This window comes from Cyanistes caeruleus, chromosome 1 (genome assembly GCF_971803275.1).
Source record: "Cyanistes caeruleus chromosome 1, bCyaCae1.hap1.1, whole genome shotgun sequence".
NCBI lineage: Eukaryota > Metazoa > Chordata > Aves > Passeriformes > Paridae > Cyanistes > Cyanistes caeruleus.
In genome coordinates this window covers 15,340,943-15,358,976 of record NC_141701.1, presented here as the reverse complement: position 1 = coordinate 15,358,976, position 18,034 = coordinate 15,340,943, and the positions used below count along the sequence as shown (strand labels likewise).

At 38.2% G+C, this 18,034-nt stretch overlaps 1 long non-coding RNA gene across 1 annotated transcript; it reads right to left on the bottom strand.

Moving 5' to 3' along the window:
* Positions 1 to 10,494: 10,494 nt before the first annotated feature.
* On the bottom strand, positions 10,495 to 15,103 carry LOC147655329 (uncharacterized). Its single transcript, XR_015278697.1, has 3 exons — positions 13,407 to 15,103; positions 12,080 to 12,171; positions 10,495 to 10,621 (listed from the first exon to the last, which is right to left on the bottom strand). It is a non-coding gene; the product is annotated as an uncharacterized LOC147655329 (long non-coding RNA).
* Positions 15,104 to 18,034: the final 2,931 nt, after the last annotated feature.

Here is an 18,034-nt window from a genome sequence, read left to right as displayed (position 1 = left end):
GGCTCATATATGTAAATCATGCCTGACTTAGTACTGCAACTGTACATCAAAAAGGAAAATATACAGTAACATGTTCCCTTGCTATAGTATGTATAAACTGGAGTTCTGCCTAATTAACCTGATGTCTGAAAGGTTAAGGTGGGGAGTGTTATGATTATTCTCACTACAACTGAAATAGTGTTCATTCAGGGTGTACCAGCACAGCTATTGGGTATAGTTGTCATTGCCCTCTACTGGACCACATCAAAACAGCCTGGTCGTTTATGTCGTGGGGCTGATAAAATTACTTGAAGAAATTTTCTTCAAACAACATAAAAAAGAGAAAGGCACACATTGTTAGATATAAAAAGCATATGAATTCATTCGTTCACCAAAGTCTAATGGCTCAAGTGGATTTACAGAAGCACAAAATCCAAAAATTAATATATCTGTAAATACCTTAAATCACCATACAATTCAATTTCCATTATTATATTTAATGTGTATAATAGCACCTATTAATTTTTTCCTCTCTTGACTTGTGTACAAGCTGTGGTCTTCTGCCACCAGCATGGTAATTTGATGTTATGTGTCATCCTCTCCCACTTTTTATGTCATTTTTGTTTGAATCTTCGAGCCACTGAATACTTGCATCTTGCATATAGATGGATTCTGTCAGCAGTTTGCCTTGGTTTCATTCTTGTCTCTTCAGCAGCACGTCTGATTTCTGCTCATCTTCAGATTCCATCCAAATGACTAGATCAATAATTGTGTTGCTGCTGTTTGGGTTTTAATTTGCCTTTGGACTTTTGCCCTGTGGGCTTTCAAAACTCATTTAAAGCTCTTTTTACTACGTTAATGAGTTTGTGCCCCAAAATGACCTCCTTGTTTGAGGGACACTATCTATCATCCATTCCTTTGACATGAAACACTTTAGAAAAGAGGGAAGCCGAAGATTTTGCAAATAGTATATTCAGCTGCAATCAAATTCCATAGGTTTAAAAACAGTAAGTTTTGGGCAGAATACAGGAAAACTTTCTTAACGCTTTCTCTGATTTGTGAAAGTAGACATGAGGTTTAATTTGCATAACCTTTGATTTGACAAGGCCTTAAAAATCACAATATTTTAAATCCCACAGAATTTGAGTTGGCATGGAACAATTATAGCCATTTTTCTAATAATCAGCTTTCATTATAATTTAAAAAAAAAAAAAGTAGGATATGAGCCTTTTTTTCAGATACCTTTAATGCTACAAGAGTACTGTAGAGCTTGTATGTGAACAGTCAGGCAATAGCTTTCATAGCAGGAGACAACACTCAAAAAAACATGGCATAATTCCTAATTTTTGTAGGATAGATGTACACTGAAAATGGTTACTTCTTTATATAGGTGTGTATTTGTGTTCTCTGGAAACAAACCTGTTACTCAGTTTCCATTTGTTTTCCTTGTAGGGAAAGTCTATAGACAAATGTGAAAAGCAGTCTTGTGCATGCTGGTGGCCAGATCCAATAGAACTCTGTGGAAACAAAATGTGCATGCTCTCAGACTGGAAAATGTTCTCTCCATCTGACCTTGACTTCCAGTTTCTGACTGACCTCCTCAAAACTGGCAAACCCATTTCAACATACAGTTACAGTTAATCTAAAGGAGAATTTTTACCTGTATCATTTCCAGTACACTAACCCTTCCCTATTGCTGAGTATGATGAAAATGAATTATATTTTTGCAGAAAATGTAGGTGTGACAATGAGCAAAACTAACTACTTTTCAGACACTTCATGTCTTCTAAAAATTCTGGAAATTAATTCAGATGTTGCTTAGAATCTCTCTCTGTGTGATGACATCCTGACCAAATCTTTAATATAAAATATAAAAATAAATAAATAAATCCACATTCAATTTTTAGGGAAAAACACCAGAATTTGTCTCTCTTATTTCTACTGATAAGAATCACACTGACAATTAGCCATTTTGAAAAGCAGGGCTGTATGATTTACATAGTAAAGTTTCCAAAAAAAAGAGAGAGCTTCAGACTTTGGTTCTAAGTTTCCTCAAAATTGTGGAAATACTGAGATACAGAGGTTTGACTGCAGTTTATCTCTAATTGTAAACAGAATTAAAATTTCCCAATATTTTCATCAGGCAAATACACTTTATCATGAACATTGAAAATAGTCTCAAAATAAGGAAGAGGACATACAATAACACCAAATTAAACCGAAGTGGATTAGAAGTTCACTTAGTATAAACAACCAAAGTTTTTAAAAATTATCCAAATTCATATCAGCAAAATTGGAACAAATGCCTCACAAGTTCAGACTTTCAGCTTGTTTCTGCCTAGCTCAATATGGGGGAGAAGAAAAGTCAAAGCAAAGATAAAGAAACCTAACAGATATGCAGCAACATTATTAATAAAGTAGAACTATTCTGTCTGTCTATCCATATGATCAGATTTATGAAGTTAATATATTTAAGCAATTACTTTTTCACTTACCATTGAGAAGTCAGGAAGTAACAACGAATACTACAATCTGCATGGAAAAGACTGATAAGGAGAGCACTTTGGAGTCTCTATAAAGAGGCTCAAGGTCTCCCTTCTTTCAAAAAATTGACCTCAAGGTCATGCCCTTTCTTAAGCTATAGTGGAACCTCATCAAGGATGAATGTTTTATTTTATCACATCCTTTCTGCAGTCCCATCAATGCCATGAATCTGGTTCAGTCTCCTGCACTCAGTGGATTGATCACACTCTAGAAGGCAGTTCTCCATTATTCCCAAGGGGGAAGTTCCAAAAATTCATACAAGCATCAAGAAAAAAAGAGGAATCAAGATCTCATACATACAAACATGACAGGAGTCTACTTTTTCCTACATTTTGTGGACAATCTGAGAAATTGTCTCTTTTTTTGATTAATTCTTGGGTGATATATGCGCCAATGCTTATAACATAGAACTCTGTGATGGAAATACAAAGTCTGATATGAATGAAGTATAAATGGAAATACTGGGAAAGAACCAGGAGAAACTAGACTGCATGGATATCTTGATATCCAAGGCTGTGCCTGACATCCATCAGACCAATAAAACTGGAGGAACGTGGTATTTCCATGAAGACACGAAGGCCTGTACTTCAGTGAGGCCAAAGCACAAATGAGTTAGCAGTGGGAGACCTGTTCAGTGACAACAGGAGGTTACAGCCTTTCATCTGTACCACTCTTCTTCCTGCTGTCCCAAGAAGAAGCCAGGAAGACACAAAGGTTTCCGAAACTTGAGAACAAAAACAATAGCAATTTTGATTAAGACATGGGGCTATTGAAATGACTTTGACAAAGGACTACCAAGATATTCAGGGTAGGCATACTTGCCCTCTGAGGAGAGGTTGAACAAGCTGAGCTGCTGCAGCCTGGAGAGGGCATGGCTTTGGGATGGGCTTGAGAGCATCCTCCAGCACCTGCAGGGACATTACGAAGAAAGTGAAACCTAACTTTTCACAGAGTTGAACAGCTGGAGGATGAGAGAGCAGGCATGAACTGAAGCTAAATAGGTTCAGGCTGGATGTAAGAAAAAGCTTTTTTCCCATGAAGAGAGTCAAGCATTGGAAATGGTTGCCAAAGTGTGGTTGTGGCAAATCCATGTCTCATAGACTTATGCAGCTGCAAGTTCCTTAGATGATCTCAAACTTGGTATCCTACAGTGGGAGAGGTTTCCATCCTACCAGCCCCCACCTCTACTTCTGCAACTTGGATAGTGTGGCTGGAGCACTTTCTGGTGAAAACCAAGACAAAATGTCAGTGAGTATGGAGTCAGCTTTCTCCATATCCCAGGTAACCACATCTCCTGTTTCCTTCTGGAGAAGGGCTAGTCTTTCTTCTAGCACTGATTTACATATAGAAGCTTTAGTGTTACCCTTGATGTCCCTGGCCAGATATAATTCTATCAGACCTCTAACTTTCCTAACCTGATTCCTGACTGCTTGGACAACTGGTCTGTATTTCTCCCAAGATACAGATCCTTGCTTCCACCTTATGTAGACTTGAATTTGTCAAAAAATTCCTTGTTGATCCATGCAGGCATCCTGACTGTTTTTGTTGCATTATGCCACTCCTGAGCTTGGAGGAGATGATCCTTGAATATTTACCAGCTTCTAAGGACTCCTCTTTCCTCCAGGGCTCTATCCCATGCTACTTCACCAAGCGGATCACCAAAGAGGCCAAAGTCTGCTCTGCTGAAGTCCAGGGTAGTGAGCTTGTTGGGCATACTTCTTGCTGCCCTATGGGTCTTGAACCCCCACATTTCCCTGTCTATACATCCCAGGCTGCCCTTGAGCTTCACATTACCCCCCAGCTCCTGCTTGTTGGTGAGAACAAGGTCTAGCGTAGCACCTCTTGTTGCTGGCTGCTCCATCCCTTGGAGAAGGAATTTACCATCAATGCATTCCAGGAACCTCCTGAACTGTTCCTCCCACAGATATTGGGTGTTTGAAGTCCCCCATAAGGCTCTGGGCTTGTGAAAGACAGGCTGCTCCCATCTGTCTCTGTGGGGCCTCACCTACTTGGTGTTCCTGGTTGTGTGGTCTGCAGCACATCCCACTATAACATCACCTGTCCCTGCTTTTCCTTTAATCCTGACCCATATATTCTCCTCATCTATTCCCAAATGGAGCTCCATGTATTCCAAATGTCATTGACATAAAGGATGACATCTTATCTCCCCTGCCTGGCCTTCCTAAACAGTCTCTATCCTTCCTTCCTACCACAGGAGACATCCTACCGTGTCTCCGGGTTGCCAATAAGGTCAGCATATGAACTCTTATGTAACTTTAGCCCATATGGAAAAATAACAAACAATACTCACATCCAGTTTTAGAACAGCAAAATTAGATAAAAAAGGGAAGTAAAACATCACAGCTTTCTGAGAAAGTGAAACTGTAAAGGAATATAAAATAGACCACCCTGTTCTGAACATCTACCATCCAATACCAGACATAGTTAAAGTGAAGCAAAAAAGAAGATAAAAAAATAATTTGTCCCAACTTGCCTATACTTCAGTTTACTAAAAATGACTCCATAGTTTAAAGATGAGTTGTGAGAACTGTGATGGAAGAGAGGTAAGTTTTAGAAGACAATGGCTGGGTGTACTGGTTCTGGGAGGATAAGAACATGCATGGAGCTGGCCTGGCATTGTAAGAAACCTGTGACACACTATATCAGGCAGCAAAGAGCAAAGAGTTTGTTAACAAAATTCTGTTTTAAAACACACTTGCAGAGACACATTATGAACATGTCTGAACATCCTCTGACTAAGGACACTAATCTTGGCCTTAAGATTTTCTGAAATCAAGACAGTGAGAGATTTGAAACATACATAACTTGGAAATTACAGAAATGGATGGAACAGAAATGGATGGAACAGAAATGTGCAGGAGTAAAAGCAGATAAATATCAGAGACAAACTGAGCTTGGCAGAACAGGTCCTTAAAAAGGAGATTTATACTGAAAATATTTGTATTTCCAAAGGGTCTTTGTTTAATAGTCTATGTCTTTCTGGCATATATTGAAGATTCAAAACATGAATACCAAATATAAAATCTGCTGATATTTTGGGTTGTGAACGAGCATATTTTTCAACAGCGTTTTAGAAACTTTTAGTAAGTGTTTCTTCTAAAATGAGCAGGAAAGTAAAAAAATATCACCATTTACTGGATGATCATTTTGGAGAAGAGATGAGATCTATAGCTGTGATTCTATCTGCTATGTAATTTATTTTATTTCTAATTTTATTTGAGTGCATTAATGAAGAGAATGACTTAACCAGAAAAATGATGGAAAGAAAATTAAAGCCAAGTTCTAGATGTGTAATAGCTTGTTTTCCAACAGCCTGCTTTTGAAGCAGATCAGCTTATGAAAAGATTTAATATTCTTTAAGAGGATAAATGAAAATGTTGTCAACACCTTCCATTTCTAGTTGATGGTTTTGAGACCGATGAGAACTAAAGAGCATTCAAATATTCATGGCAGAAGAGAGGAAATACGATGACAAGCTGGAGAACTATATTAAGCAACACAGGGGAAGTAGACTGTGATAAGGCAGAAAACAAATATGGCTATCTCCACAACAGGTGAGTGAGATGAACAGAAATTACATCGCGGAAACTAGAAATAGAAATGAGTAAAAGTGTTGAGCTTCTCCTACAATACAGAGGGAAAACAATCCAGCTGTGAAACAGTATTTTTTGTGTTCTAAAACACCCTATGAAAACAGGTAACTATATGGATAAAATAAAGACTTATAATAAATACTTGATGAGCCTCTTTCTGAGTTGCTTTTTTATTCAAGGTTTTACTGCCCCTGACTAAAAAAGGATGGAAAAAAAATCAAGGACAAGAGAAAAACCCAACCTTATCAAATCTTTCTCACCCTGCACAGGCTGCTCGAGCTGTATGTGCTCCCAGGTAAAGGAGGCAGTGCAATGCCAAAACCCTTGAGATCCACACAGCCCCTGGGACTGGCAGCAGCCCAAGGCAAAGCACAGATAGGGACTTTTTCCACATGGGCTCTGCATTGCAGTTGCTCTTTTCATATAGAGGAGAGGAGGGTGATCACTTTTGCCCTCTCAAATTGTGTGCCAGGACATTAATTTGGTCCCCTGCCACTATTTAGTTCTGGAACCAAAAAAAAATGTGTTCACTTTTTACTCTAATTCAGTTGAGATTAGACATTGTCTGCTAAAATTCCAGTTCTTCAGTATGGTCTACAAATGCATAAATGCAGTAGCCCAGTCAAGAAAGGAAAACTTAAAGGTGTATCAGGAAAATTCAGGATGTGAAAATCAAAGCTCTTTGATGAAGTAAGATGAATGTCAAGGTGAAGAAAGAAGAGGATGAAATTGAAAAGAAGGTGAAGCTTAAAAGAATGGTTCCTTATCAGGGAACATAATGTTTTGTTTATTTAAAAAACTGGTTTTAAAGGGCTGGTGAAAGAAAGAGATCAAAATTTTAGGGATCATTTTTATTTGCTAAGACTAATTTTTATGCTGAGGTTTTGTACATTTAGATATGTCTAAAAAATTGCAGCTCTATATAAAAGTATGTAACAAGTATAACTAAATAAAAAGTAACTTTAAATAAAGTATCTATGAATATATAAACATTGAGAGTCATACTTGGAAAGCAAAAGTCTATCTGTAGACAGTTTACTGCAATATAGCAATGTATAAATGGGTAAAATAATTGAAAATATGAACTTATATCCTAGAATAATATTTTTAGATGATAGAATTATAGAATCTGAGTCTGGTTAAGTACTTCAGGAGGCCACTTAATTTAATATCCCTGCTCAGAGCAGTGTCAGCTAGAGCAGGGTGCTCATGGACCATCCCCAGATGGCTTCTGAATACCTTTACAACCTCTCTGGACCACTTATTCCTGTGTTCAATTATCCACACAGAAAAAGCTTTTTCTTTCATTTAAATGTAGTTTCTTGTTTTTTTCAGCTGTGCCAAATTACCTCTTGTCCTGTCACTGTGCATCACTGGAAAGAGCTTGGCTCCATCTCCAGCCCACCACCATTCCCTGTTAGGTCTTACATTGGTAAGATCCCCCGAGCCTTCTTTTCTCAGCGCTGTACAGTCTCAGCTCCTTCAGCCTCTCCTCATATGACACATCCCTTGCTCACCCCTGTGCATCACAAATATGAGTGTGATTTGACTTGTACTGAAGCAAAGTTAGACCAAAGACTCCTTCTTTTAAAATACAGCCATGTTTTCCTCCAAGCAAGCAAAGAGTATGACCTTACACTGTCATCACTCACACCATTTCTGGGAAAAAACAATGTTCTTCTCAGTGGAGTGTTTTACATCAGAGACCAGTCATATCCTGCTGTCTTTCATCATCTTCTTTCAGATTGTGACTTGACTAATTTCTATAAGAAAATTTTAGTGACGTGAATTGACTGATGCAATGGAAGCGATTCTTCCATATTTCGTGCAGATGCAATTGGGGCTTTTAGTTTTGACTTTTTTTTTTTTACTGTCTTAATAGTAAAGAAATAGAAGAATTCAAAGGTAAGTGGACACCTCGGGAATGTTCATTACATCTCTATGATTTGTTTTGTGAATGCTCATATCTAATGCATTCTTATATAGAGGCTGATGTTCAGCATGAGAGGTGGACTCCACCTGCACTGAGGGCAACCTTGCTGTGGGAAATAGAGTCATGGGTGATGTGTCTGGAGAGACCCTCAGGCCAAATAGACTCCAGGGAACCAAAGTTGTAGATGACTCATCCAATCACTGATTCATGAGTGTGACAGCAGGAACCACCATGGTCTTCCACAACATGAGGTATGAAAGGCTCTCTCTGAGCATATTCAGCACTGCAAGCTCCACAGAGGACAGAAGTGCAAAGATATTTCTTCTCTGAGCCTCAAAAAGTCTCTGACAGGAGGTAAGCAACCACCAGGAGAACACTCACACTTCATTGCAGCATTTCCACATGAAATTGCATGTGCCAAAGACATTTGAGATGTCTCCACTAATTAGACAGGGTTTTCCAAAAAACACTACTTGGGTTTAAGGCTCCTGATACGTTGCTTAACCGAACGCTAGGTGTGCAAAGACACTTCCTTGTGAGGGGAAGAGGAGAGGCAGGCACTGATCTCTGTCTGGTGACCAGTGACAGGACCTGAGGGAATGGCCTGAAATTGTGTCAGGGAGGCATAGGTCGGATATTGGGAAAAGTCTCCTCAGCCCAAGGGTGTCTGGGCACTAGAACAGGGAAGAGGTCACAGCACCACCCTGACAGAGCTCAAGAAGTGTTTGGACAATGCTCTCAGGCACATGGTGTGACTTTTAGGGATGGTGCTGTGCAGGGCAGGAGGTGGACTTGATGATCCTTTCATTCCTTCTAGCTACGCATATTCTGATTCTGAAATATTTTATTGAGTGATGGCTATTATGGCTCAAAATTAATCTCCAGAATGGGGATAACAGTAGGTTACATCCCAGGAACTAAATGCAAAATCTCTCAATAAGGTCCTGCTTTCAGGGCCAGAATGACTGTTTTTCAGAATGATAGTACAGGGCACAGACTGCCTCCTTAGTGGAAGTCTGCTTAAAACATTCACAAAATCCTGGCATTGGAGCTAAGATCAGCTAATGCACAAGTGAATTGCTTGGACAAGTCTCTAAATGCTGCAACACTGACTACTTAAATCTGAATGGGGAAAACAGCAAATAGACAACCCTATTTTGGGGCTTATTGCTCCCAGTCTTCTTCTTCCTCTCCCTCCCAAAAATACAAGAGAAATTTTGCTGAGAAATGTCATGTGGGACATAGAAATTCCTTAATTAAAAATGACAATTCAAGTGAGGCAGAGTGGGATATTATATTGCCCAGCTTGCCATTTATAATTTTGAGTAGGTCAGTCATAATCAGAGCAGTGTACTCTAGAATCCTGGGGTGGGTTTTTTTCAATATTTAGTATTGGATTGAAGAATGGGTTTAAAGTAACATTTTCTTTATTAGATTTTACCTTCCATATTAATTCACATCAGTTGCAGTGACAGTTGCATGCAAGAGCACATTTGATCAGCTACAGACTTCCTCATTGCTGAGGTAAGCCAGAAAAAGCCTCCTGACTGCAGCAGAAATGTTAGCAATAATCCTAGAGAAATCGTGTGTTGCCAGGACTTAATGGCTGGCTCTCTGATTAACAACCTGAGGTAAACAGAGGGCAGTTAATAACATAAACCACTGTGGATTGTAATATCAATAATGCCATGAAATGACCAACTTTCAAAGGATTACTGCTGATATAAAGTATATTCAACAACTTAGGCTATGTTATATATTATATATATAATATATATATATATATATATATAATGTTATATATTTAAAGGAAGAAGGATGGGCTGGATACAACATCAGTTGTTCCATGCTACTAACAGCCCCATTTTTTCCTTCCAGAATACAGCTCTTTTGGTTATGTTTACAATTTTACTTTTGGATCAATGCAAACTTCATAGGGCAGGATTCTTTCTCTGCTTCTCTCAAAGCAGTAAGAAATGCCAGCACAGTCAATATACAGAATTGCCTGGCTCAGCACCAGAGGAGATAGTGCTAATCAAAGTAACAGCAGCAGAACTTGAACCAGCCCTTAGAAGGAGAAGGTATTACAGACTAATTCATTAATCTGTTAAGCCTCTGTGTCAGCGAGAAGTATTCTCTTTAGCTGGGTGTCCTTAATAGGATATATCAGGCTCTGACCTGAGGCAGATCAGTTTTTAAGTCCAGCAAAAACTCCTGCAACAGGGATCTGAAATGTAATAAAAACCATTTGCTATAAAAATAGGCATCTGGGCATCATCTAAGTGATCTCTACTGCTGAATGAGCTACAACTGAACTATGTCTCAGAATCTACAAAATATGCCAAAATTTTTGTATTTGGATAAATGATGACTAGAAAAATAGAAAAATAAAAATTATATAACAGCAATTGCTTACTATTATTAGACACATACAAAATATATTGTGCAGACTCTGCTAATAATCATGAAGCTCGTCTCCCCATATCCACAGCAGAAGCAAGGACACTGGGAAGCAGCATGTTCTGGGAAGTACACTCAGTGGTGGGACACTCTGCAAGACACAAGATGGTTAACCCATTCAGCAAAGTTCCCAGTTTTATAATACAATAATATTAGTAAGATTCTTAAAATGCTAAAGAATTCAAAATGAGTGAAAACAATCGGATTTCACTCAGGAGCCAAAAAGGAATAAGCATTTTGTCTCCCAGCCCTCACATTCCAAGATAGAAAAGCACAGACTGCAAAGCCAAAATTTTGCCTCAGTTTCAAGTAAAATAGTTCTGATGAGAATTTAAAGGAAAATCTGGAGTGGTTCATTATTTTATTTCTGCTTATAAACCATGAGAACCTCTAGAAAGATGGATGAAACTTTGCTCATGCCTTTAAGATAAACAAAAGAACCCCTGCCTCTGTCTGACACTAGTGATGGAAAGTTTACACAAAAGGATTTTGTTCCATAAAGTTTTAAATTACAAACATTTCCCCCCCTGCTCCCCCGCCAAAAAATAAAAAAGGATTATCTTGTGGAATCTGCAAAACAGATTTACATATGGTTGAAAGAGGAGAATAACAACTAGTATTCCAAACTGCATTCAGCAACTAGAAAAACATTGTTTTCCAAAATTCGCTGTGGCAGAAAACAGAGAAATTACTAGGATGGCAGTAGCGGGAAGAGAGAGAGGGAACTCTTCTTACAAACAGAAGATACCATTGGTTGATTATTATGGGGTTTTAGTTTGTTTGAGGATTTTTCCAAGGTGTTTGGACTGAAAAATGAAGTGAAAGGAAAAAACTCTTTTCCACATAGGACCTTTCAATGAGAAAATAGAATATTTATGTTTCCAATGAAAACTTTTTAAAAAACAAAATTTAAACAAATTAATGTTTCCTTTCATACTGAAAGAGGAGGAGCACAATTTCTCCAGCAGCTCTACTGACAATGAAATTCTTCGGGATTTCACAACATCGCTTCCTACTGTGTTTCCTCCAACTCCAGAGAAAAACAAATGCAAAGATTTGAAAAATATTAACATAATGTCAGGAGTATTATTTATTCTACTATGCATGATTTAGAGTACCATGTTTACTCCAAGCTGGTAGCACATCTGCAATGGCATTACATGACTTTTCTCAACAACAGAAAACAGTGGCAGGAAGCAATTATATAGAAAGGCCCACTAATGTAAGTCATGTAGCCTTTAAAACTAGGAGGCATTAGTTCCCATACAAAAGTTAAATCAAATCATACGGATCATGTAATTATTGTAATCACTTGTTTTTCAAATCTTGTTAGGTATAAAGATTATTGATACCTGCTAGGCAAAAAGCAGGGATGCTAACAGCAGTGGCAGCTTCACATTGTTTGCCAGATTCAAAACTGAACCAAACATTACTCCTTTCCATTTACCACCATTTACCTGATTATTCTGAACCTAACCAGCTCCTCTCTCCTTGATGCCCACCAAGAATGGTTAAAGGGAAAACAAAATGTGCTCTCTCAAAAATGTACCTTACTGAGCTTCTTTCGTCTCCTGTTGCCAAGGAAAGTTGAAATTCCTCTCAGATAATACCCTGAACTGCTTAAGCCAGCCAGGCTTCAACCTGGTATTGGGAAAGGGAACAAAGATTGAAAACAAACAGGACAACACAGTTGTGCTCATTGTGGGGAGAGAGAAAAATAAACTACAGGAGAAAACATCTGCTAGAATAGAATATATTTCATTTAGGTCAAATCAAGGCTTTTCAATCTCTCTCTATTTTTCCTCCAATGGAGGAACCCGTTACTTCAGACAAATGGAAGAGAGAATAGGTGTCTTGTTTCAGTTATTGAATTGATGGTGTTACAAATCATCTGTCTTTTGGAAAGCTGCCTATTAGTGTTCTCTGATCTTTCATGAAAAGGAAGCTGATTAAAATTATTAACAAAATTATCTTCCACTTTTTATTTTGAAGTGTGATCCTAGCTCAGAGAGGAACAATATCAGTAATTATCACTGGTTTAATCAGATGCCTTTTGTACAGTTTTCTGTCTTCCTCTTCCCTCCTCTCTTTCCTATTTTCTTTTCTGCTTTGTCTGATTCTAAATCTCAATGGTTTCATTAAATGTTTAGGGCCAAATTTTGGCGCTCTGCAAAGCTGGCAAGAAAACAGGCATATATTAATGTTGCAAAAGCATCTTTATTACAAGCCCAGGTCCTGGCCAGCCCAGACCCTGCACATTTCATATCCCTCCTCCACATCATCATTCCCTGAAGGGGTCATTTGTTCCAGAAGCAAGAGTTTATGCATGGGTTGGGGCGTTGAGAGCCTTGTGTGCCTTGTTTATAGACTGTGATGATCTGATCTTTGGGACCCACCCTTTCTATCCTCATCATCATCATTGTATGGAAGCACTCCACTGCCCTGGAATGCAGCTCAGTGGACACACCACAGCCACATGAAACACCACACCTGAGCTGAGCTTTCAGTCTGAGAAGGATGACCAAGGTAGTCAAATGCCTGTGATCAGACCACTGGCACCTGCAAGGGGCAGCAGGAAGAGTTCTGATCATCAGAGGTGTCTCCCAAGAGTTCTCACACCAGCTTAAATCAGGTTTGCACCACAGATTTCAAAGAACTCTTTCTGGTGTAACATGAAACCAGATAAAGGGAATCCAGTCCTCAAATCAATAAGAGAAACCTCTTGAACTGATCCCTTTTTCTGTCGAGCTTACAGCCAGTCTGCAAAGCATGGGGTCATGGAAAGTAATCAAGGATAATTTAGCTGCTACTTTGAATAATAATTAAATATGAATGAAAAAGTCTATGAAAATATGTTTAAAATACAGTTTTTTTACCTTTCTATGATCCTGTGGTAGTGTGGCAGAGGACTTCTGGGGAGCTAGAAAAGGAGGGGTGAATCACAGTCAGTTTGGAAGGGAGAGTGTAAGACAGCCAGGAACTGAAGAACTGCTGAGGCTTTGCCAGCTGTCTTAAATAGTCCTTTGCCTTGTTGAAGCTGCAGTCCAGGCTAGGCATTTTACACCCTTGCTTTAATGTTATTTAAATAAATATAGAACAGGTTTTTTTTCCCCTCTGTGAGTTTCCTTAAGGTTTTTAGATAGAAGATAAGAGGAAAATGAGCAAGAATGTGAAAGAAACTGTGTCAGAGAAGTGTGTGAGAGTTGGCAAGAAATCTTTGGCGCTATTGTGATTGACCAGCTAAGAGTGCAGCAAGAGCCAAACAGTCCCCTCTGTGGATTATTTCTGCACAGGGTATACGTGAGATTGTGCTTATGGAATTTTTGCCTGATCCTTCCATTGGGAAGATGGGATTTGCTCTCCACGTGGATAGGGAGGAAAGTTCATATGTCCAAACCTTCAGTTCCTGGCAAACTTGTGTAGAGTCAGAGCTGCCTATGCATTTTTAAATACATCATGGCTAATGCAAAACTCCATCTGTATGAGTGACAAAGATACATTTTAAACACTCAGTTGTCAGCAGATTTTGAAGTACTGGAAGCGAGCTTTGGATTTAAGATAGCTTTTAGACTGAGGTGGAAGTGTACTGTCTATGCAAAAACATCTAATCTGTCTATGCAATAATATTAATTATCAGTTAAATATATCTACAATTAAATATATTCTCTTTTTTAACATGTCTTTCTACATGCAAAACTAATGAGAAATTCAAAAGGGACAAGGTATAGTAAGAGAGCTTGGTTCCTCTCTGTTTCAGAGCCACACGACAACAATTCTGGTGTCCAGCATGCTGCAGCTTGTGAGACCTGTCAGGCTGTGTTTGATAAGAATGCTTAGAAAGCACTCACAGTGATACTAAACTCATCCTATCTCCTCTACCACTTTTGGAAGCTTTCACTTCTCCAAGACTTATAGAAACTCTAAGTTACCAACAAGCTCCCATGCAAAATCTTCCTTGTGTGGCTTTTAGAAAAATCTGGAGATGGAAAGAAACACTACAAAACACTTTTTCTGATTTGATTAAGAAAGCAGAGCAGTGAGACCATCATCCTTTCCTACTTATGGTCTTTTATGTCCACAGGATGGGGAAAGGAATACTATGCCCCACTCTCTGCTCATATTCTTTCATTTCCATTCTCTTTCATTGTGGATAAATCTGGATTTTTAACTCTTTTTTATCTTTATGATGCCCTGAATAATTCCAAATTATTTGAAATAACTTTCCAAATGGAAAATTGCATATATTTTCCATTTGGAAACAGTTGATTTCTTCCCTAGTGATTAGAAAACAGAATATTTTTAAAACCAGAAAACGTTGTTTCAATAGCCTCTGAAATTCTATTCTATACCCTAAAGAAGATTCAAGGTACTGAGTTTAAAATGTAATCTACTCAAGGGATTTCATTGGGTGGAAAAAAACTGTGCTATTCTATACCTGAAGCCACCAATTAATTTCTCATTAATAACAACTGAAAGAGAACTGTCAGTAATTCTCCCTGGCTCTTCTCTCTGGCCTACCTATCCTGACCACCCTTTGCTAGTAACAGCAGTTCTGCATGGCTCCTTGGCTCCCTTGGAAGCAAACGGTGCTGCTGTATCTGGCCATCACATAGGTCATAATACTACTCTTTTACTGAGTAAGATCTCTCTTTTACATAGCAGAGTCATGCATGGGAAGCTTGATGCATTGTTGAGGAAGACACTGAAATGTTTTCTTTTAATGGCTCGGGGCAGCTAGGGTAGCTTACCTTTTTGTGACTGCATTTTCCCAGGTGAGCTGTTCTAAATTCAGCTTTAGAGGAACAGAAGGAATACCCTGAGTGGGGAGATGTGCAGGAGCTGGTCACAGACAATGGGCCTCCTTTCTGCAAGACACGACTGGAGATGCAGTCTCTTTGGGATCAAAATGTCAAAATCCTTTTGATGACATGAACTTTTCTGACAGGTTTGAGGCACACAACATTTCCACTCCCTTACATGTGGAGAGAAAAGGCAACAGAAACAACAAGGGACTTCTTTGTTGAAAATGAAAGAGGATAGGAAGGAAAGGAAGCATGAGATCCATTTTAAATCATTGGAAATGTTCAGCTGTCAAGGGAAAGATGCTGTAAAAAGACCACGTAAAACAAACATTATTGTCCTAGTTATAAAATCTCACTTAATCCTTCTTGTTGCTGGTGAACCTCAAAAACATGGCTTCTACATGCCTGCAGTATAACAATTGCTTACATCTTGTCTAAAGCTAAAACCCACAAGTCTTTGGGGAAAAGTACTGATATATCTTATTCACATAGGTACATATTCCTGGAAGCATATAGCCTGGAGCAGAGAGTGGAGGTGGCATGGAACAGGATGGGCAATGGCATGTTCCCTAACCTTCACAGCAAGTTCTTGAAGGAATAGGTTTTAAGCATTATCTGACATCAGTACATGTGTAGTATCTTCAGTTTTAATATGCTGCTTGTATGTATCTACTGCTCCTGTTGGAAGTCGGAAGCACTGTTATTTAAGTGCTGTTTGTCTTCCTTTCACTTTATTACTGCAATCAGTGAGATTGATCTTAATTAAAAGTCTAAAGTTCAAGATAGTTTAAAAAGGAGTACCTATAGCTTTGATGGCCACTTGAAAAAGCTACCTGGATTTTGTTTAAAAACGAGACTGCTGTAGACAATGTTTTATTTTGCTTATTAAGTTCTATTTCCATGCCTGACTTTAAGGGCTACTTTCTTAGTGAAAATATTTGTACATGTCTCTGATAAGCTAATGCTGTACTGAAGTCCCAAGTGAACTCTCCTTGGACCCTGTAATGTGTTACAATCCAACACCTAATAACAATGGTCATTTTTAACAGTATGCAACAACATGAAATAAAACTGGTACTTTTTAACTGTATTATATGATTATGGATTTATGTAGGATTTTAATTTAGCTTAATGTAGCAAAACCAAATGTGCTTAAGGAGTTAAACAAAACAGCAAATATGACAAAGCTCTTCTTTCCAGGTGTAACTCCACTGTAATTTGCTCCTAAAAAAAATTTCTCTGTGTAGAAATTCACTCTGTGTAGAAATTTAGCATCTATTTCAGTAATGTTTTCTATTTAAAACATGTCATATACCCACTGAATTAATGAAAGTGCAGCAGATATATCAACTTTACAATGGCTAGATTCAGGCCAATGTATGAATGGCCTGTCCTCATTTCAGAGATGTACCATTTTACAGAAAAGGCTAAAATTAATGGAATTCCATGGTGCAGTTCAGGGAGCTATCTTTGTGCACATAGTTTTCCTTCTTTACAAAAACCACCAAAAGCAAATTTTAGTAGTCACATGTGGTCAAGATCCAAGTCCTTGTAGCAAGGGATGATCCATTAGCATTAACCATAAATATTTCTTTAGGGCACATTACTCATGTGATGGCTACACAGAACCTTGGAAGGCAAGCAACTTGTGTCCTCATTGCTCTTCCAATCACTGCCTTGTTCTGTGCTGGAGAACCAGCCTACCCTGTCTGGTCTGGTCAAACACAGGTATCTTTGTATAGTTTGGAGACTCTCATCTTCGCTCAGAGTCATGGCAGCCCATCTTAGCTTTTGTGTGTAAGAGAATTTCATGCATGCTTCTGATAGTGCAGGCCTCAACATCTTCAGTTGCATATTTTGGATGTAGAAAGTATTTTAATTAATAATTAGGGTAACAATTCCTTCATCGTTTGAATTTTGAGAAATATTTAACTTTGTATGTCTTATTCGAGATGTCAGTATGAAAAGAAAATGAAAAAAAAAAAAAAAAAGCGTACATTTGTTATTCATTCTTCCTTATAGGATAATGTGGGTAAAGCATCTCATTTGTGTCATTTTATGTTTGAATGAAATCAGCTACAGGAGACTAAGCTATATTGTAGATTTAGAAGGATCTAAGCCCATTTTGAGTTACACACACCCTTTTGGAAAATATTTTCTATACTATTAACAGAAAAGAAAGTGTATTTAAAGAATTTTCCCTCTCTTGTTTGATGAATTCATATCCTTTTTGCATTTTGCATTTATGTAAAAATTGAAATACACAGGATACTTCTGTAGGGCACAACATAATTCCATGACATTCATTATGTATTTGTCTGGTCATGTGTTCAAAGCAAAGATGTACATAGCTTTCATGATAAGTGAGTATTGAGCCCAAAATATTAACACATTAGTAAGTTTATGAGCAATTATCCTGTTTACTCTAATTGAACACTGAGGGAATGTCTGGGTGTTCTTCTGCTGAAATGTAACTGAACCCAAAATGCATTTCTGGCATTTTGGGGCTGTAAATCAAGAGAAAAAACACAGTAAACGCAGTAAAACACAATACTATCTACCTGAAGTGCTCTGGATCTTTAGCATCAAAATGAGAGATATAAACATCTCACTGGCTGATTGTTTAACAAAATAAAAGGTTAGAAATGCAATCCAGGCAGAAGAGGGTTCCACCATTCATGCAATAATAAAAAAGTCCATGT